Below are 22150 nucleotides of genomic sequence, written 5' to 3' on the forward strand. Positions count from 1 at the left end.
AAACACGTAAAGTATAAAACATATGTTTCCTAATGCCGCCTCCGCAGCGGTGCAGCATTACACGGGGATGGAGAACATGTGAAAGGTATTCTGCTTTATTCAATGAACGTTTCCCAGGCGCCAGTGAAGGCCCATGAGTAAGTGAGCAGGCATCCCAGTAATCACAACCAGTCCCTTTAACTCCAAGGGACAAAAGTATCTGTTTATTTAGCAATCTAAATGGCAACGGGATATAGAAGGAAATTAGTAACATTTTTCATTTCTCCGACCATTGACTTTACCATAGAGTTCAGCTGCTACTTTTCAGAGGAATGTCACTTATGGATAGTTGGAAACAGACATTTCCAAATCTCCTGTCGTAAGAGAACAAGGTTCAACCTTTTTTTTTCTTTTTTTTTTCGTTATATTTTTTTGAGCTTTGTCCCAACCTTTGCCCTTCTTTCATTTTGCGAATAGCAGGAAATAAGAATGAAGGATATAACTGAAAAATAGAAAAAAAAAGTAGTTATCCAGTAGTTGTGAATGGCTGTAATAGATGCCTTATATACAACCCGATACTGCATGTTTTACTATGCCTATTTTATGTATTACTATATGATTTCTATTTCGACAATATACAGAATTGAAAATGTAGAAGCCCCCCATGTGCTGCCACATAGTGCCTTCATATTGGTACGATTTTAAAGGAATTCTCCCCTAGGAGTGTTGTGTCTCTAGATGAATATCTCTGTAAAGGTGTCCAATGAAGCGCAGAAATCGAAAGAGAAAACCTCTCTATGACTTTTATGAGATGGGAAACAGTCGGAGGCCCCTTAGCATACGTTATGAGTCCGTACATATCACACTGCTGACATATGACCATATGCACAAGCCTGATATATTGCCACCAGGCTTTCCTAGGTAATCTCTTGAATGTTTGGCTTTTTAACTGTTACTTCTCCTCACTTAAAGGGACCCTACACCAAGGACCGATGACAAGCGTAAAAAAATAAAACCATAATACAAACCCTTACCTATTTGTGAGCCTTTAGTAATCCTATTTCCTCCAATAAAGGGGTATTCTGGAGCTACAAAGATTTTACTCATTGACTTCGGGTGCTGTAAAAATAAAAATAAGCCATACTCACCTGCCCTGATTCCCCACCGTTGCTGTTCCAATGGCTCCTAATCCCTGTTGCTCAGTGTTTTCTATAAGGCTGGGTTCACACTACGTTTTTTTCTTCCTTTTTTTGCAAAAAAACAGATAACAAACGGATAGAAAAAAACGGATGCATGTGTGTGCATCCATTTTGATCCGTTTTTCCATTGACTTACATTATAAAAAAAAAAAAAAAAAAAAAGGATCAGTTTTTTTTAGTGGACACCACTAGGTCGACCATGTGTTTTGATCCGTTTTTTTTTTAATATGGAGGTCAATGGAAAAACTGATCAAAACAGATGCACACACTTGCATCCGTTTTTTTCTATCTGTTTTTTGCAAAAAATGGATTGCAAAAACCTAGCCTTAGTCTGTTTCTCCTGCTTGCTTTGTTCTGGGCTGCAGACGGTTAATCCTTCTTTACTAGTCTGTGATCTGTGCGGTCTGGATGTCAGAAAACTGGTCCAAACACGACCTGGATGGGGACTGTGAAATCACATAGGAATACTTCTGGCCCTTCAGTGCTTTCTATGAGTCTGTTTTATATTTGGCTGGCATTTACCTGCATTGCTATTGCCTGCTGTATTTGCCTACTTGGTTTTCTGACCCATTTCTGACCCATTTTGTTTGTCTTTCTTTGTCTCTGTGAGCACTTTGGTGTACATAGGCACCGTCAACCAGTTGTCACTGACCACCTCTAGTCGGATGGCGACGTAGGAAGGAACAGCTAAGGGGTCTAGCGCTAGCCCTCACTGTTGTGTCTTCCCTTGCTATTCACTCTGGTCATACATCCCTAATAGAGATGAGCGAACCGGGTTCGGGTTCGAGTCAATCCGAACCCGATCGTTCGGTATTTGATTAGCTGGGGCTGCTGAAGTTGGATAAAGCTCTAAGGTTGTCTGGAAAACATGGATACAGCCAATGACTATATCCATGTTTTCCACATAGCCTTAGGGCTTTATCCAACTTCAGCAGCCACCGCTAATCAAATGCCGAAAGTTCGGGTTCGGATCGACTCGAGCATGCTCCAGGTTGGCTCATCTCTAGACCCTAACAATATACATCACATTACAGCATTTAAACATGTACATTCAGTTAAAAAACAATAAACTAACTGTACATTATGGTTTCTGAGTCAGCAAACTTTGACCAGAATAACTCCTTAAACAGCTCAAATTAACCTCTCTGGATACATAAAATCCTATTATTAGAATCATTATTAGAGAAGTAAAAAAGGAACAAATGTGTCGAAATAACATTTTGAAAGCAACAGGGAAAGGAAAGGATATAATTTTTTAAGCGCCCGGTATTTTTATAGCCTGTAACTATTTATAATTCTAGATTTATTTTTTTTTAATGTTTGTGATGGAAAATATTTTGACGGCTCCAAGTATAATCAATGGGTTGTGGGAGAAATGAGGGTCGCCACGCCGCGTTGCATTCAATGGGGGCAGCGTTGGTGTCCTTAAAAAAACAGAGGATAATTATACACAGTAATGGCTCTCATTGATGGATCTCAAGCTGATTTGTGTACAGACGTGACTATTTTTATCGTAGTTCATATATATGCGGTAGGCTTGTTCTGAAGCCCTCTGTGTTTGCTTCTAATGGGATTTGCTTAAGATGTTTAAGATGTTAGCTGAATGAATGCAATATTTATCACTTTATGTAACTTTTCATCTCAGAGTTTTTAACATTCTCAACTTAAGAGTGAATGATGAATTCAGGTTTAAGGGGTACTCCGAAGAATTGTGGGGTTTTTTTGCCAGAAAGTTGTACAGATTTAGGCTATGTTCCCACACAGTATTTCTGCTCAGTATGTTGATCAATTATTTTTTCAACCAAAACCAGGAGTGAACTGAAAACAAAGAAAGGCTATGGGGGAGATTTATCAACCATGGTGTAAAGTGAAACTGGCTCAGTTGCCCCTAGTAACCAATCAGATTCCACCTTTCATTTTCAAAAGAGTCTGTGAGGAATGAAAAGTGGAATCTGATTGGTTGCTAGGGGCAACTGAGCCAGTTTCACTTTACACCATATTTGATAAATCTCTCCCTATGTTCACACACTGTTAAAATTTACTGGATGGTCGCCATAATTGCCATTATTTTAAAACAATGGCCGTTATTTTGAAATAACAGTCATTATTTGCTATTAAATGACGGCCATCCTATCAATGTCAACAATGTGTGAACATAGCCTTTCAGTTTTCAATCCACTTGTGGTTCTGTCTCTCTTCCATTACCTTATAGATTGTAAGCCCTCGCGGGCAGGGTCCTCTTCCCCATGTATCAGTCTGCCATTTGCCTTCATGTAATGTGTTTTGATCTTGTATTGTTCCTCTTTGTTACCCCCATCGCTTGTATAGCGCTCTAGAATTAAGGACGCTTTATAAATAAATAATAATAATAATAAAAATACTGAGCAAAAATACTGTGTGTGAACATAGCCTTGTAATTTATTTCTATTTTAAAATCTCAAGTCTTCCAGTATTTATCAGCTGCTGTACGTCCTGCAGGAAGTGGTATATTCTTTCTAGTCTGACACAGTGCTCTCTGCTGCCACCTCTGTCCATGACAGGAACTGTCCAAACATCTATCAGGGTATGCAGAGAAAACATTCCTCATACTATTATGACACCATTACCAGCCCACACAAGAAGGGTTCATTGACTTGGGCCAAACTTTTACCCTGTTAAAAAGATCTGACCAGGTCATCATAGCTTCAACAGGGATCCTTTAGCAAGTGTCCTTCATCCTTCTCTACACTCTCAGCCAATCACAGTCTTCCCATTCCCACTGTTCTCAATGTAGAGACTAAATGAAGATTTGGTATCAATAACCAAGGTCACATATGAACACCAAAGCCAAATTACAACATTAGAATATCCTGTACACAATCCCATGGACATGTTTGCTATATAAACACCACAATCCAAATTCCACTAGAAATGTAAATGTTGACAAAAATGCAAAAGGTCACATAGCCTATCTCCCCATCTGAGCAGGACCTCTAGGTTCACAAAGGCACTACAATGTCTCTGGAGCATCAATATAAAAAAGAGACCATGCCCAAAGAAGGAAAGACCCAAGGTATGAAAATCTATAGAAAACATTATAGAATAATGCAATCTAAATTTATGAGCCGCTTTTGTACATACCGAGAGGCCTATACTTCACAGTGCTCTCTGCTGCCACCTCTGTCCATGTCAGGAAGTGTCCAGCATAGGAGAAGTTTTCTATGGGGATTTGCTACTGCTCTGGACAGTTCCTGACATGGACAGAGGTGGCAGCAGAGAGCACTGTGTCAGACTGGAAAGAATACACCACTTCCTGCAGGACATACAGCAGCTGATAAGTGCAGAAATACTTCAGATTTTTAAAGAGAAGTAAATTACGAATCTGTATAACTTTCTGACACCAGTTGATTTGAAAGAAAAACCATTTCGCAGGAGTACCTCCATTAACGCCATTGCTAAATATTCTCACCCAACAAAATTAATTCTATATGAACTTCATTTACTAAGCAGGGAATTCAGTCAATCCAAGCATAAAATAAATACTACATGTCCCGTCCTTCACGCCAGAGATCTTTTCAATGAACTATTAGCAAATCCTGTCAGTAACTCTGTGACATTTCATAGCCTATGCACTGAGCAGTCATGGCTTGGCTTCTACAGGCACCTTCCTATGATGGATGAATTACGATCTGTCACAATCTGCTGTGATTCATTAGAATTCGTCATTTTTCTTTAATTGAATGAGAAATGTTTGTTATGAGATAAAATAGCAGAGATCGCTCCATTATTCTGACCATGAGAAAACAACAAACTAAAACACAATGGAAAGGTCCAATACGTTGACCTTTGAATGTCCAGCCTTGAGATTTTTTCTTTATGCTTTTTTTTTATTATTATTATTATTTATCTAAATAGGTTGTGCTGATTAATCACACCTGGCTTGTGCATAAACCTGCTTGGTTTTGATACATTAACTCTTCAGAGCGGGGACGAGAGAGCCTATGAAAGCCCACTTCGTTGCACACTACTATTTTTTATTCTCTACGTTTCACAGGGTGGGACCAGGGCTGTGCTGTTTTCGAGTAGTACTCACACAGGGACTTCTTTTCACTTACTTCTCTAGCCAATGACAGCACAGCACAACATACTCCTCTCGACTATGCTATTGGGGTGACCCCACGGGAGAGTATAGGAATCTTGAGGTCTGTATATCTTTGTTTGGGTATATCTGACAGAGGAGAACAGAAAGCACGACCTTCTCCCGTGAGGACTAGGGAGGAACCACCTTCTCTCCTGAGAGCAGAGAGGAAACTGAAACTAACCCCAGCCAAAAGCTTGATGGCTATTGGAGTTACTATGGCAGTCAGGGAAAGTCACGTGCAATGGACTGTACAGACTAGATGGCATGTGGTGGTGGTGGTGATGGGGATACTAATGCAAGGTATTATGTGAACAGATAGAAAAGAAAAAGCTGCAGCAGGGTTGCAGCAAGGAAAGGGTCATACTAAAGGCCCTATTACACGTAACAATTAATCGGCCGTATTCTGACGATATCTGCTGTTGCGGCTGATAATTGCCCTGTGTAATAGAAGCAACTATCAGCCAACATGAACGATATCGGCTGATCGTTGCTGTCGTTTGTCTTTCAACATGTTGAAAGACAAACGACTGATAGCAGCAATATGCTGCAGTCGCTCTGAGGAACAGGAGTGGCGGCAGCAGACCGCTGCTATATGATATGGGCTGCCCGGACGATCTAGTGATCACCTGGGCAGCCCCCTCCCCTGCACTTACCTGCTCGCTGCCGTCACGTGCAATAGCAGGGGCAGCAAGCAGGGAACGAGGGGCAAACAAGCGCTGACAGCGCTCGTTTGCTCCTCTATGTCACCCCATGTAATAGGGGCTTAAGCAGTGAGCTGATGCTGCTAGGGGGCTAAAGGGAGAGGGAGATTACACTGCAGAATTGCAGACATACAGCAATAGGTACACTGCTATTTACGCAAGGGACAGCTACCCTGAGTTTTATGAGAGATGAGAGGGAAGCTTTGCTTTACCTTTGAGAAACAGTGAGGATAATCTTCAGCAGGCAGAGTCTTACAGATTGCAGGCACACAGCTCAGGCTATCCGGGTCTCTCTTCCCCCTGTACAAAGCACATGGTAATACCCATCCATACTTCCTGTAATGTGTTCTGATTTGTCTGTTACCAAAGACAGACTTCACCTAGCAACAGGCAGTGGACAGCAGATTGCAGAGAAGTGACACACCCAGTGGCCAAGACTTTAGATCTTTTTAATGGGTTTCAAATAAAATATTTTACAAATGTTAGGATTTAAAATGGTTCTTCAATATAGGGAAATGATTTAAAACAGTGTCCATTTTTTCTTTTATTGCACAGTGAGACTATTAATAACTTATACATTTGCCTGAAAACCCCCTTTAATTCTAAAAGGGCAGACTAGATGGAGCTGGCGGCCTTTTTCTGCTGATAATATATGTTTTTGTGTTTAATATTAAACTGGAAGGTAATAAGCTCCTATACGCCTTCTAGTGGCCGCTGCAGGAAGTATGTTACTATTTCTGACTATGCAGCGGATTTGAAGCATCTTTAAAAAGAAAAATCTGATTCCCTTTAAGGAAATGTTAGCACACTTGTTTCTATATTTACAAGGAATATACTAACTGCAGACACGAAGAGAAGTGAAGCTGCTCGGAGCACCTGCATGCACCTGGCCTATTCCCTCCAGGCCATTTCATTTCCTTACATAGTTTATATAACAAATGGTAAATCATCCGCCGACCAGTAAATCCTGTTAGTTCACACAATATGCCTGAGAGGACATAGGATCTAGCAGCTGATAAATGATTCCTATACATTATATATACATACTTCCTTGGCCGTATATTGGTCTGTATTTTACTATCAGTATTTGTAAGCCGGAACCTGGAGTGGGTCCAAAACACAGAAGACGAGGGAATCTTTCTATGTCACCTCTTTTCTGTTTATGTTCCATTCCTGGTTGTGGCTACATATACTGATACAACATGCTGAGCTGACCCAAATACTGCCGCCTGTCAGTGGCCTCCGGGGCTATTACCCTGGTCATACAGATTTATTTAAAAAAATAAAAATTTTTGTTTTTTGTTCTTCATGGTGGCTTGGTAACCATATCGTATAATTAAATAGACTCTGTCCTTAGGGTTATGGTGTCCTGTCTGAGAAATGGAAATGCATAGCCCAGTGACTAGAGACTAGAGATGAGCACAACTCAACATGAAGAAGTTGGATTTAGCCCTAGAGAGTCCTGGAAAACATGGACACAGCCTATAACCTATGGCTGTATCCATGTTGTCTAGGAGTTCCTAGGATGGCATCCAACTTCTGCAGCCATGGGGAATCAAATCTTTAATGTTGCCCAACCTGGACAGATCCACTCAACACAAGCCCTGACCACTTTAAAAAGTTTTTGTGTGTAGGTTTCAAAAATAAATCTCTTGGGCTTTGAGAAGCATGTGGCCATGTCCGATTTATCAGGTTAAAATTACAATTGTGAAGCTATCCAGGTTTTTTCTTGTACATTGTAACAATTGGCGTACAATCTTGGCGTACAAAAATGTTTCACAAAAGCCGGGATTGTTGGGAACAGTAAATCCAGGCCACAGTGAGCAAATCTCAGCTCTATACACGAAGTAAGCTGATAACAGCTCTCTACATGGTCTTAAAGGGGTTATCTAGGATTTATTTAAAATAAAAAAAAAAAATAGCTTTCTCTACTTTCCATGGACATTTGGATCGTCTCACATAATCTCTGTACCAATGGTGTAGCACTTCTATGCTTGTAACCATGATGCATCTGTTTGATTGTAATATGTGTTTTATAAGAATCTTTAATAAAACATTTTGAATAGAGATGAGCGAACCTGGAACATGCTCGAGTCCATCCGAACCCGAGCATTCGGCATTTGATTAGCGGTGGCTGCTGAACTTGGATAAAGCCCTAAGGCTATGTGGAAAACATGGATATAGTCATTGGCTGTATCCATGTTTTCCAGACAACCTTAGAGCTTTATCCAAGTTCAGCAGCCCACGCTAATCAAATGCTGATCGTTCGGGTTCGGATGGCCTCGAACCCGAACACGATTCGCTTATCTCTAATATTGAACCATAAAAAACTGCTACTCCCCTGTCCCCAGGTAGTGTGTGGTATTACAATACCATTCCATTCCAAAATCACACCCAAACTGAGAGAGTGGTGGTGTTAAAAAAAAAAAAAAGTGGGCATATTTTTGTAAGTCTGGATAACCTCTTTAACAAATTTACTTATATTGGTGAGTGATATGTTGGTTTTTGTAAATCCCCCCCTAATCCCCCTCCCCCCCCATTTGCGGCATCTGTTGAGATCATATCCCTATGTAGATGCTGTTAGTACCCTGTACACCCAGAGGCTCAGACATTACATGGGCCCGTAGTACTTAATAACAGTGGGGATCATTTTCTCCTACCTGCTGAGACGTATATATAAGTATTCAAAGAAAGTACTTCATCATCTTTACAAATGATGGTGGAAATTCCTTGGAGATAAAATAACCTAGTTATCTTCTGGACGACTGCTGCTGCATGAATCAAGGGATTTACTAAACAGTCTGGAAACTATTACTTCTATGTGACCTCATATTTAAGACCATTCCTCTTAAACTTCATGCAAGAGAAGAAAAACATAACATTCTGGGACAAGAGGGGAGGATCAGGCCCTTGAGGTGAGTGTGAGTTCTGAGGATGAACCTTCTCTGCCACTAAATGGATAAGAAATTGTTCACTGAGGTAGGGCTTACACTGGTCGTCTCCGTGGGATGAAGACTGATGAAACAATAACTTTCAGGATCCCAAAAAATCCAGCATTCTTCACCCTGGGGTCGTGCCAGAGGACCACACCCAAAAAGACTGATTGTTGTAATGTGCATATGCTCTTCTATATTCAGCGTTAAAAGGGGTTATTCAGGCATAGAAAAACATGGCCCCTCTTTTCTCCTTGGTTGGGTATGGGTTTTGCAACTCAGTTCCATTGAAATGAATGGAACTGAACTGTAATACCGCACACACAATCTGAAGACAGGGGTTGCGCTGTTTTTGCAAGAAAGTAGCTGTGTTTTTTCTAATACTGCATAAGCCCCTAAAAGGCCAAGTGCTAAAGGCTTCGAATAGGTTCACACATATTATAGTCACTGTACGCCAGAATAAATGTGTGGCTTTTTACACCACTCTTGTGAGTTTTTAGGAAGTGGTTAGGGTTAATATAAAGGGGTGGGGTATCCATCTCTCATCACTACTATTATATTATGTGCCTGAAACCTCTTCTCAAAATAATATCTGATTCACTCTGAACAGCCATCCCATTTCCGAGTAATCACACTTGTAAATTCATCTAGAAATGGGGTTATAAGTCATCAGTGTGGTCCCTGGCCCTGATGGACAGATCTCTCCATATTAGTGTATAAGAAAAGATCCTTCAATCAGGACTGGCAACCACCCTGATAACTCAAAGGCCCATTTCCAGCTAAAGTTACAACTATAGTTACCTAAGAAAATGGATAAAATATTATTGTGATAAGGGAAGCTCTCCATACTTTTTGCTGCTAGTGACAGTTTCCCTTTAACAAAAACCTCCAGTTAGTACACTGAGTTCAGTGAGTTTAGCCTTCGGTATAATGTGAATGGGTCTATCCCAAACCAGCACAGACAGGTAATGTTAGATGAGTTGGGTGGTGATGGAAAAAATAAATGCCTGACATAATAAATAAATTCTGGAAGAGATAAGCTGCAGCCACAGCTCTTCTCCTCTCTTTGGTGGCACTCTACCCCTCCCCATATAGAGAATACAGGAACACTCAGCCACCCTCAACGTTCTTCTGTGTGGGGTGGACGGGCTGGAGTGCTGACTGACGGTCAGTTATTGATGGGGTACGGCCACCTTTAGTATTTAGCGTGAGATATTCCTTGGGGGCAGGAGTAGCAAGATAACAAAGCAGGAGGCAGATAATACATGACACAATAAAGCAAAATAGCTTCACTTCTCCTCTCTCTTGTTCCTCTCTTCACACTGACTTATATATGACTTCTCCCGTAGCCTTGTCAGGTACCTGCTGTAAAGCAACTCTCTGGGACTGCAGTTGTAGGAGCTCAGGCAAGATGCAGCGATGTAGCTACAGGGGTCGCAGGGGTTGCAGCTGCCACCGGGCCCATAAATCACTTACCCCTTTAATGTCGACTACTTGGACTCCCAATGATCATGAGAAAGATCAACTGTCCCCAAATGAAGGGAGTAAAAGCTCATATGCTTGGGCCACCACTCATTTCTCTCTCTATGGGATTGTAAGTAAGTGTCGGACTGGGGTATCTGAGGCCCACCAAAGGAAATGATCCTGGGGGCCCACCAATGAAGAACCAGTGAGAAACAACATATCAGTCAGTGTTTGTGCAGGTTCTAAAGTTGGGGGCCCACAGGAGGGCCAGTCCGCCATTGTCCAGGCATGATGGTAACTGTAGTTTTGCAACAGCTGGAGGGCTGTGAGTTTGACACCACGTATTTATACAGTATCCTTCAGATACAACGTCCACTGTGTGGATCAGTCACTTTCTCCATGCATTGCTATGAGACATTGATCATCTGATAGAAATGAATAGAAAGACTGACTTCCGATCCGTACAATAGTTGTTGTGGGATTCGGCCAGTCATAACACTGGTCACGTAGGCAGACAGCAGGGACAAGAGAGATTATAATAGAAAAGTAAAGCCACCTGTAAGAGATTTATCCGCACAGCTACTTAACCGATCAGTATTACTACCAAGGAGCAAAAATAAACAAGAAAATTCCCGGAGTGCTTCTTTAATGTCCATGAATCCCGGCCAAATCTCTGTGCACCCTAATGTGTAGAAGAAGAGCCACGACACGAATTGTTTTTGTTCATGTTTTCTGCTTTCCAGATGTGGCCCGTGATTCACCCAGCTCAGCATCACAACTACAAGTGTCGCTAATGGGGGTGTTAATAATTACAGAAATAGTACATTGAAAGACGTTTGATAGAAGACGCTGGGAACCCTTTTGGCAAAACACAGTGACAATGGTGATGCTGCGGTGTTCCAGACAACATGTTTTTCATCTTCTGTGACAAATGATCACGTCTCGAACACTCACAGAATAGACTTCATCCCGGGAATCATGAATACTGGCTGCAGGCATGTACCCTGTACTACAACAACAAATTGTGTGTCCTAGATACTAGGCTGTAGATGCCAGGAGTTGTGCATATAAGAATTCATATGGTATATAGTTACTCTAGACAGCAACGACCACCATAATTTCATTATTAGATAATGCACCTGCTGTAAATTATAAGAATATTCACAGTCACCAAAAGGATCTGTAACCAGCAGTTGTGTACATTTATACAGGCTAGCCTAATATTCTTAAAGGGGTATTCCAATATGAGAAAATGGTTTTTAAATTAAACTATATCCCCAAGATATGTAACTTACCAATATATTGTTGTCACAAATTATACTGACTTCAGCGTGTTTTTGCTTTACAGGAAGTTGGGTAATCCTTTTGTTTTCAGAGTGGTGTTGTCTCAGCAGCTCCCCAGCTCCTCTCTCTTTCCTGAGACCACACATCATCACCCTCTGCTGTCTATGACATTTTGGCTGCAGTGTAGGCCCACCCCATGAGCTGGGGTGGACCTAGGATTCATGGGGCTCCATAGTGAAAAACTGCATTCCCCCCCCCCTCCCCCCATCATACTTACCTGCCCTGGCACGTCAGTTGTGCACCAGGAAGCTGGGAGAACAAAGCAACACTGTGTCGGGCAAGATAAGTATCTGTATGAACGGGGCCCTTATGGCTGGAGCTACAAGAAAAGCCACCGTGTGTCATGTTGTGAGCCGCTACCATGAAGGCAGACCATACTCCACAGGCCCCATAGCAGTTGCATGGTCTGCCTACATGATTTCCCTGTCATATGCATGCATGCCTGTCATATATGTATCTTTATTGGGACATTTAAAGGGGTATTCCCCCCAAAAGCTATAAAAATGAAATGCTCCCAAACCTAGCTATTCTTACTCACCAAGTCCCCCTGAGTAATTTGATCCGTCTCCCATCTTTCTAGCTGCTGCCGTTCCCGAGTTACAAGTTTTTCTAAAAGATGTTCTATATTCAAGATAGGAAACTACATTTCCCATCATGCAATGCTTCTGCCTGATGATGGCAATGTAGCAGAGCTGAGAGGGCAATGTAGCAGAGCTGAGAGGGCAATGTAGCAGAGCTGAGAGGGCAATGTAGCAGAGCTGAGAGGGCAATGTAGCAGAGCTGAGAAGGCAATGTAGCAGAGCTGAGAAGGCAATGTAGCAGAGCTGAGAGGGCAATGTAGCAGAGCTGAGAGGGCAATGTAGCAGAGCTGAGAGGGCAATGTAGCAGAGCTGAGAGGGCGATGTAGCAGAGCTGAGAGGGCTGGGTAAGTTGCAAGGGGGTGCGGATGTCGGGTGGCCCGGCGCTCTACTGGGGGGGGGGACTCACCGGGCGGGTGGCGGCTGTGGGGCCGGGTGAGCTCGGGAGCCGGGTGAGCTGCCACCGGGAGATCACGCACAGGAGCACCGGGCCGCCGCCGCCGCAGGAACTCCTGGGGGTGAGCGGGGGGCGGGCGGCCACCGGCGGTGAGTGGCGGGGGCGGGCGAGCACAGCCGCCGCAGGTGCACAGGAGCGGCGGGTGCCGCCGTTGCAGGAGCTCCGGGGAGGGTGGTGAGCAGGGGGTGGGCGGCCACCGGGAGATCACACACAGGAGCCGGCCAGCGGCGGGTGGGTGGCGGGCGGTTGAGCGGCGGGGGGGGGAGGGCGGATGTCGGGCGAGCGTGCTGGGGGGGGGAACTCACCGGGCGGGTGGCGCCTGCAGGGCTGGGTGAGCTCTGAACGGGCTGCCACCGGGAGATCACGCACAGGAGCACCGGGCGGGCGCCGCCGCCGCAGGAGCTCCTGGGGGTGAGTGGCGGGGGCGGGCGAGCACAGGCGCCGCAGGTGCAGGAGCTCCGGGGTGAGCGGTGAGCAGGGGGCGGGCGGTCACCAGGAGATCACACACAGGTGCCGGCGGGCGGGTGAGCGGCAGGCGGGCGCAGCTGCAGGTGCACAGGAGCACCGGGGTGAGCGGTGGGCGAACGCCGCCACTGCCTCTACTGAGGGAGGGATAGGGGGGCACACAGTGGGGTGATCTTGGGGCTGGGTACAATCTGCTGTCAGAGAGGGTGACAGTGCTCAGCAGCAGCAGCTGTCACTGTCTCAGTGCCCTCCCTCTCTTTAGTGTGCTAGGTTAGAAGCGCTAACTCGGCCCATTGAAGAGAAGGAGGACACGTGATGCCGTCTCGGAGGGTCGGGGGAAGGATCAGGGAGCGTGTCGGAGTGGACTGAGAGCTGATGATTCTTTGCAATCCATGGGGGTGGGGCACCTAGATAACAGCAAAACTGTGCAGAATCCGTAATAAATTTATATTGGAAAGGTGGAAAGCTACAGGTGAGCAACGTATTAATGCAAAAATAATTTGGGGGGGAATACCCCTTTAAGGAAGAATAAGGTATGTTTACAGTGTGCTGCCTTGTGCTGAACAATGTCACAAACAGAGGGGCAGAAAGGTAATGAATACAGCATCTGCTAGCAAAAGTGCTGTAGAATGGGAATATAGCACGGTGGGGGGCAGGGATGAAGAGTTTAGGGAATTGTAGTGCTGAACAACTGCTCAACCAGGAATAAGTGCTTTCAGACATGATTGGTGGGAGGACTATGTACCCCCGACCAAAAAAATTTTCTGGTAGTTTCAAAACTGAGGTCAGACAGGTAAGCAATCGTATTAACCAAACCTGGACGGTCCCATAGACTTGCATTGAGAGTTTGTCCAAGTCACATAATGCAGAGTCAGGAGTTAAAGGGGTTATCCAGCGCTACAAAAACATGGCCACTTTTCCACCACTCTTGTCTCCAGTTCAGGTGCGGTTTGCAATTAAGCTCCATTTACTTTAATGGAACTAAGTTTGAAACCCCACCCAATCTGGAGACAAGAGAAGGGGAAAAAGTGGCCATGTTTTTGTAGCTCTAGATAACTCCATTAACTTCTCCTGGCTCGTTCTCCTGATCGGAGACTTGAACACTCAGACCCAGACTGATAAAACTTCTCACACGTCTCTGTGACATATCAATTTATTTAATTTATTTTTTTTAAATGACAGGGAATGGTCTTTTCATTTTTTTCCACCATTGATTAACTCATATAAAACCATCCTTCTCACAAAGAGCTTCTGCAGCAACTGTATAGTGGTGTTCTGTAAATGGGGCACAGCCCTGCATAACACTCATTGAATCTGTAAGAAACATGTGAGTGAATCAGTGGCACAGATGAAGGCCCTCCCTGTGATCTCTGACATCGGAACATGATGTTTTTACAGATATGTAATTGGAAAATTTCTATTGATGTTTGTTATAAATTAGTAATGTTTCCTAAAGAGCGGATTGATCTATTAGATTGGATGAATTTACCAATATTGTTACCATTATAGTGAAGAAGATAAATCAGCCTCTAACATTTCATTAGGTAGAGACGCTCTCACCTGAAGTATACCTGTCATTTCAGGTAACTTTACGGATAATCCGTCGCATATACACGGGAAGTAGTGCACATGCCACCATCAGCATGCAGGCGGCTGGGATTTGTAGTGCCAATCATTGATTGGTCACGTTATCTAGAGTTAAAGGGGTAGTTCACCACAAAAAAAAATATGTTTTAAATCAACTGGTGGCAGAAAGTTCCAGAGATTTGTAATGTACTTCTATTAAAAAATGTCAAGTCATTTAGTTCTTATCAGCTGCTGTATGTTCTGCAGGAAGTTATGCATTCTTTTCAGTCGGTAAAGTAGGAAAGGTTTTCTATGGCCATTTTCTACTGCTCTGGACAGTTCCTGACATGGACAGAGGTGGCAGCAGAGAGCACTGTGTCAGACTAGAAAGAATACACCACTTCCTGCAAGACATACAGCAGCTGATAAGTACCGGACTTGACATGTGAGATTTTTAACAAAGTAATTTACAAATCTGTATAACTTTCTGTTATACAGAATACTGAGAATACAGTTGATACTTTGGGGCACCCTTGGTGGTAAGCTGGTGCAGGTGAAGAGTCACTAGGAGAAGGAAGACCATGACTAGAGAACAGTTCAACAGGTAACTTTTCTTTCAGTATTGCATCATCCTCATACAAGAAACAGCTACTTGGTACCTAATGCACTGGAGAAACTAAATGCATCTTGTAACTCTAGCATGGGGAGTGGGAATATCATGTTTATCCATACATATAAGAAATGATATTGAATTATTGAATATATAGTATACAATATTTTTAAGTTTCTCTACCATTTTGATACACTGATTACACTGTATACCATATATATATATATATATATATATATATATATATATATATATATATCTACATGCACTTCTTATTAAATTGCATGGATTTATGTAACCTGAAATCAATGTTTGACACTTTGGGCCACATGTATCATCCGGCGAATGGATGATTTTCGGCGGAAAGTGCCGATTTGCGTCTTTTTTTAAGCAAAAATGGCGGATTTGCGAATAAAATATTCGCAAATCGGCACTTTCCGCCGAGTACGCCAGGGGGCGGAAAGGGGGCGGAAAAAGGGCGGAGAGTGGGCGGAACGGAGGGCGCGGACTCAGAGTCCGTGCGATTTATCATCCTTACAGCCAAAATGTACGCCGAAAACCTACTCCAGTTCTTAGCTGGCGTAGGTTTTCGGCGGTGCGCAACGGCGCGCACGGGATTTATGTAGAGGCAGTCCGCCTCTACATAAATCTCCGTAGCGCCGGAGCTGCGGGGGCATTTTTACGTCCGGCGTCAAAAACGCCGGACTTAATAAATGCCTCCCTTTGTTTTGATATTGTATAACCAATCATATGGAGTTATGTTAATTCAACACCTGTATATAAGAAATGCATCTCACTATCTATCTATCTATCTATCCGTCATGCTGCCGCAATCTTATGTAAAGCTAGCATTAACACACAGTCCTGCAAAACAGCAAGGCGGCCATGTTTAGTTGTGGCAGCATCACCATGACAACCACAGAGGCTGTGTGTAGTGCAGTCACTGACAGTTACAGAGCGATCATAGGACGTGTGCAGGTTGTGTTAGTGCAGTGTAGTGACTGTATGTGTCCCTGTGTTTGTCTAAAAAGTTATGAGGTATATGCTGGTTACAGGGCCGGTCTGGGGTATATATCACATCTACAACTACCTGTACATGTCATCTCTAAGCTCTGATTATTTAGTGTTCTTAGTGTCCTAACCATAAGCTGCTTGGTCACCAGTGTGTTTAATGACCTCTGCAGTAAAGAGCATCGCCAGTCATTAAAGGGTTAATATTTCAGATCACTATGGGCACCTGTAGTCACCATGGCAACCATGACCTGTGGGGACAATCGCTGATGTCATAGAGAAGGTTCCATAAAAGATAGGCAGGCTGCCTGATCAGTGCCATCTTGGATGCGCCAGAGGACCTTGATTGAGCTTGACTACTTTACTCTCTCCTCACCCTGATGCAATTTGGAGGTTCCAGCAGGGGATAGGGGGTGTCTGCTAGAGACTACCCCTTCAACTGAGTCTCCGTCTTCTTGAGAAGTGGACCTAGATCTGTAAGGGAGAAAATGGTACTTCCATCCAGTCATTAATAAGGTGACAGTTATGGCAGCCAGATCTCTGTAGTATATTTATAGTCTATTTTTGTTGTTATTGTCTGTAAATTAGATTAAATATACAAATACTGTTATATTGGTATTACCCTGTAAGCCCAAGGGAGGGGCAACTCTCCAGCCATGGCTCCCTCGAGGTTTCCTCCACAGGGGGTTTTTTCTTGCCTGAGTGCTGGAGAGTGACTCTTTGTGAGTCAGGGCCTGCCATTTTTAATTTAGTGTCATGTGATTTTAAATAAAATTGTAACCATTTGACACCTCATTACAACGTGTTGTGTCTTTATTTTGCGGTCTTTGGTTTAATTGATTTTGCTTGGGAGTTGGGGGACCATCACATAAAGTTATAAAGCTAAGCATCTGACCACCAGAGAAATACCTCCTTCACTCCATCTTCAGCAGGAGACTGGCTGATATCTCTATGGGCTCACCATCAAATCTGGAAATTCAGAGAAAGGATGGGAGAATAGAGCCCATTCACTCTATCCTTACAGATTCAATGAGTGTTATGCAGGGCTGTGCCCCATTTACAGAACACCACTATACAGTTGCTGCAGAACCTCTTTGTGAGAAGGATGGTTTTATATGAGTTAATCAATGGTGGAAAAAAATGAAAAGACCATTCCCTGTCATTTAAAAAAAAATAAATTAAATAAATTGATATGTCACAGACATGTCAGAAGTTTTTATCAGTCTGGGTCTGAGTGTTCAAGCCTCCGATCTAAATTTTTATTGCAGTGATTACACGTTTCGAGGCTTCGCCTCTTCATCAGATCAGTATTGATCTGATGAAGAGGTGGAGCCTCGAAACGCGTAATCACTGCAATAAAAATATAGATTTCGCCTACGACTCTCATCGATCCAAGTAGTGTATCTTCACTGATGCCGTACAGCGCCTAAAAAGTCTTGGACCTCTGCAATACTGTGCCTCCAGTTTGCATCTTCTGCTTCGGATACTACACTGGGTTCCCCCGGCTCCATGGACTGGCTGCAAGTGGCGTTTTTATTGATCAAGCGATTGGCGGTGTCGCGCTTGTAGCACGACCACCCCAGGTGAGCGGCTTCTTAGCTACAACTTTCATGTTTATGTCTAGCTTGTGGTAATGCACAATGTGCGCCCTTGGTGTTTTCTCTTTACTCTAGTTTTATTCAATTGGAAGTATATAAAAGGAATGGTATTACGGAATAAAATCCAAACAATAGTTAAAACCTGCTATTGCATAATAGATTGAGACGAACTCTATGAATAGGAAATAAAGAAATGAAAAAGAAAAAGGGAAAAATATGGAATTGGAAAAAATATTATTATTATTATTATTATTATTATTATTATTATTATTATTTCATTTTAATTTTTTCCATTCCATTGTTTCCCTTTTTTAATTCTCATTTCATTATTTTCTATTTATAGAGTTTGTCTCAATCTATTATGCTATAGCAGGTTTAAACTATTGTTTGGATTTTATTCTGTAATACCATTCCTTTTATATACTTCCAATTGAATAAATACAGTTGTATCTTTTGCATACCTACTTCCCCATCTTTCTGGAGGACCTGGCTATATACTTCATATATACTTCTTCTCACTACTGGAAGGGCTGGCTACTATGAGGGACACCATTGGAAGGGCTGGCTACTATATAAAGCACTATTGAGAGAGTTGGCTACTATATGGTGCACTTTTTGGAGGGCTGGCTACTATATGGGGCATTATTGGGAGAGTTGGCTAGTATATTGGGCACTATTAGGAGGGCTGAACACTATGTGGGACTCTATTGAGGTAGCTAGCTATTATGTGGGACACTATTGTCACTATTGGGGGCTTAAAAGAGAAGTCTGGCCAGAAAGTATAATACCTTTACGGGCATGGGGTTGAGGGAAATAAAAAACAACTTATAGTTACCTGTCGCGGTTCTCACCCAGAGCCACATCCCACTCCTGGACGCGACCGGCTGTCTTTTGAGCTCCCAGTCCGCTACGTCTTGACCTGGCTGATGCCCCGCTCAGCCAGTCAGTGGCTGGGGTGGAACATCGCTGCAGTCACTGATTGGCTGAGCGGGGTAAATCCCGCTCTTCAGTGATGTGGATCCCCCCAATTTCCCCCCACCTCCTGCCCCCAGTGGTTTAGCCACACACTCCCCCCCCCCCCCCCCCCCCCCCCCCCCGACAGGCTTCTTCTTTAACCCCTTCACGTCAGCCATCTGTATATATACGTTCCTATTGCACATGCCCCGTGCAGTAGGAATGTACATATACGTTCCGGCTTTGACGGGGCTTTGTGATGAGAACGGGATCGCTGCAGGGACAGCGATCCCACTCTCATCTGTGTACAGCACCGGAGATAATGAGGATCAGCTGCGATTCCGCAGCTGACCCCCATTAACCCCTTAGTGACCGCCGAAACGGCGGTCACTAATGGGCCGGTGCCGCCGCTGTATTTCATCTCCCCCCACCATGAATCCACGGTGGGGGGAGATGAAATAAGTAAAAATCAGACCCCAGATCAGCCCCCTAGTGCCCCAGACACTAACCCCCCCTCCCGCGGCGGCCATCGGATCCAAGATGGCCGCCGCGATCACTGTGAACAGACTAATGTCTGTTCACAGTGATCAAAAAAGAAAAATGAATGAAAGCCCCATGCTCTCCGTCACCGGAGGTAGCGGAGAGCATGGGGCAGTCATTGGGACCCCCCCTGTGGGGTCCCGGTACAAGTGATCAGCGGTATATACTATATACCGCTGATCGCTTGTGCCATGTGCTCCAGGCACTTTTTATCCCCTGTCACCATGAATGATTGGTGACAGGGGATAAAAAGTGATGTCCCCCCACCCCCAAAAGTCGCCCCCCACCCCCCCTGTCACCCCCGTCCCCCAGTCACCCCCCCTTCCCCATATACTCACCGGATCCACGGAGCTCCTTCCTCTTCGGTGTCCTGGCTGGTTATGAAGTGCGCATGCGCTCCACAACCAGCCAAGCTCTGAAAATTTAAAGTGACAGAGACCAATTTGGTCTCTGTCACTGAACTATGATTACTGTGATAGAAAATATCACAGTAATCATAGTAATACAGTGAAAATGAATGTATAAAGTACAAAAAGTGACAAACATACAAAAAAATAAAACACACACTTTTTATTATAGTAATAATTACAGTTTACTCCCAAATTACCCCTACCCCCCCCCCCCAGATTACCCGTAACCACCGCAGGTTGCCCGTAACCACCGCACGTTGCCCGTAACCACCCCAGGTTGTCCGTAATCACGTCAGATTGCACGTAACCCCCCAGATTACCCGTAACCACCGCACGTTGCCCATAACCACCGCACGTTGCCCGTAACCACCACACGTTGCCAGTGACCCCCTCCAGATTGTCCGTAATCACCCCAGATTGCCTGTAACCACCCCAAATTACATGTAACCACCCCAGATTAGCTATAAGCACTTCACTCTATCCGTAACAATTCTAGATTGTCTGTAACCCCTCCAGGTTGCCCCTAACCACCGCAGGTTGGGCATAACCACCGCAGGTTGGGCATAACCACCCCAGATTGCCCGTAATCATGCCAGATTACATGTAACCCCCCAGATTGCACGCAACCACCGCAGGTTGCCTCTGACCACCGCACGTCGCCTCTGACCACCGCACGTCGCCTCTGACCACCACACGTCGCCTATGACCACCGCACGTCGCCTATGACCACCGCACGTCGCCTATGACCACCGCACCTTGCCTCTGACCACCGCACGTCGCCTATGACCACCGCACATCGCCTATGACCACCGCACCTTGCATCTGACCACCGCACCTTGCCTCTGAACACTGCACCTTGCCTCTAACCACCCCAAATTGCCAGTGACCCCCTCCAGATTGCCCGTAACCATGCCAGATTACAGGTACCCACCTCAGATTACCTATTAGCACTTCAGTTTATCCGTAACCACAGCAGGTTGCCTGTAACCACCCCAGATTGTCCGCAACCACCCCAGATTGTCCGTAACCACAGCAGGTTGCCTGTAACCATACCAGATTGTCTGTAACCACAGCAGGTTGTCCGTATTCACCCCACGTTGCCCATAACCACCCCAGGTTGCCTCTAACCACCCCAGGTTGCCTCTAACCACACCAGGTTGCCTCTAACCACACCAGGTTGCCTGTAACCACACCAGGTTGCCTGTGACTACCCCATGTTGACCGTATCCACCCCAGATTATCCGTAACCACCCCAGATTACCCGTAACCACCCCAGACTGCCTGTAACCACCCCAGACTGCCAGTAACCACCCCAGACTGCCCGTAACCACCTCAGACTGCCCGTAACCACCTCAGACTGCCCGTAACCACCTCAGACTGCCCGTAACCACCTCAGACTGCCCGTAACCACCTCTAGATTACCCGTAACCACCCCAGATTGTCCGTAACCACCTCAGACTGCCCGTAACCACCTCAGACTGCCCGTAACCACCTCAGACTGCCCGTAACCACCTCTAGATTACCCGTAACCACCCCAGATTGTCCGTAACCACCCCAGACTGTCCGTAACCACCCCACATTAGCTGTAATCTAATTTTTTTTATTGTATTTTAGTAACTGCGCTATTCTAATAACTGTTACTAGCTGCGGTTTTGCTCCAGCAAATTGGCGCTCCTTCCCTTCTGAGCCCTGCTGTGTGCCCATACAGTGGTTTATGCCCACATATGGGGTACCGTTGTACTCAGGAGAACCTGCGTTACAGATTTTGGGGTACATTTTTTATCCTGTTCCTTGTGAAATTTAGAAATTTCAAACTAAACCAACATATTATTGGAAAAATTCAAGTTTTTCATTTTTACTGGCCAATTTTGAATACTTTCCTCTAATACCTGTGGGGCCAAAATGCTCATCCTACCCCAAGATGAATTCTTTGAGGGGTGTACTTTCCGAAATGGGGTGACTTTTGGGGGGATTCTATTCTGTAGACACTACAGGGGCACTACAAATGCACCTGGTGCTCAGAAACTTCTTCAGAAAAATCTGCAGAGAAAATGCTAATTGGCGCTCCTTCCCTTCTGAGCCCCGCTGTGTGCCCATACAGTGGTTTATGCCCACATATAGGGTACCGTTCTACTCAGGAGACCCTGCGTTACAGATTTTGGGGTGCTTTTTCTCTCCTGTTCCTCGTGAAATTGAGAAATTTCCAACTAAAGGAACATAT

The 22150-nt window shown here is 44.4% G+C and overlaps 1 long non-coding RNA gene across 1 annotated transcript; it reads left to right on the top strand.

The window, feature by feature from the left end:
- The first annotated feature begins 4167 nt into the window (after positions 1-4167).
- On the top strand, positions 4168-11714 carry LOC138784350 (uncharacterized). Its single transcript, XR_011361823.1, has 2 exons — positions 4168-4230; positions 11140-11714. It is a non-coding gene; the product is annotated as an uncharacterized lncRNA (long non-coding RNA).
- Positions 11715-22150: the final 10436 nt, after the last annotated feature.

This window comes from Dendropsophus ebraccatus, chromosome 2, assembly GCF_027789765.1.
Source record: "Dendropsophus ebraccatus isolate aDenEbr1 chromosome 2, aDenEbr1.pat, whole genome shotgun sequence".
NCBI lineage: Eukaryota > Metazoa > Chordata > Amphibia > Anura > Hylidae > Dendropsophus > Dendropsophus ebraccatus.